Source organism: Triticum dicoccoides, chromosome 4A, assembly GCF_002162155.2.
Source record: "Triticum dicoccoides isolate Atlit2015 ecotype Zavitan chromosome 4A, WEW_v2.0, whole genome shotgun sequence".
In the NCBI taxonomy this organism is placed as follows: domain Eukaryota; kingdom Viridiplantae; phylum Streptophyta; class Magnoliopsida; order Poales; family Poaceae; genus Triticum; species Triticum dicoccoides.
The window spans coordinates 718,816,235-718,817,034 of NC_041386.1; positions in this window are offsets into that span (position 1 = coordinate 718,816,235).

Sequence of the window (800 nt, forward strand, 5' to 3'; positions counted from 1 at the left end):
AGTCTTTCGCCATGTGAGGCTATCACTCCTTGATCGTCCCCCTGTCCTCCCACTTCCATAATTCCTTCCCCCGCCCGAACCACTTCCGCTCCCGCTTCCATGAAAATTACTCCTCCAAGGCCTCCCTTCCTCTCCCCTGCACCTCCCCATGTCTGCTCGCAGCCATTTCCCATATTGAGCTTTCTCCCCCTTCCTCAGTCTCACAGAGCAACCTTTGTCCACATGCCCCAGCATCCCACAAACATAGCAAAAATATGGAAGGAACTCATATTCAAAACTGCAGAAAGGCCTCTCCTCTTCCTTCTTCTTCTCTCCTTCCCCCATCCTCTCTTCATCACTTTCCACCTCCTCATCCACGTAAATGCCTCGCATAATTGGTTTAGTGATTGGCATGCGGACTTTGATACGTAGGTACCGCCCCATCGCCGAGCCATCAACCCACGTGCCCATCTCCACAAACTTCCCCACCAGATTGCCAATGTCCTCCACGGTGTCCTCATCCATCTTCCCAAATGGTAAGCCAAACACCCGGATCCAGATCGGAACCTCGTCAAAAACATATTGCTCTATTCTCTTACTTGGCACGAAATCCACCATGACAACCAAGTCATTATCGAACATCCACGGTCCTTCCTCGAGCGCCTTCCTCCAACGTATTCTAGTTTTAGATACATATATTTTTATTCATTTCTGCGACAAGTAATTCTAATTCCAGGATTAATAATCCTGCATTTGGGCTCCTTTTATCTTGCCGGCCCATACTGATCGGGCTCGACCTCGAGCTCGAGCACACACACACA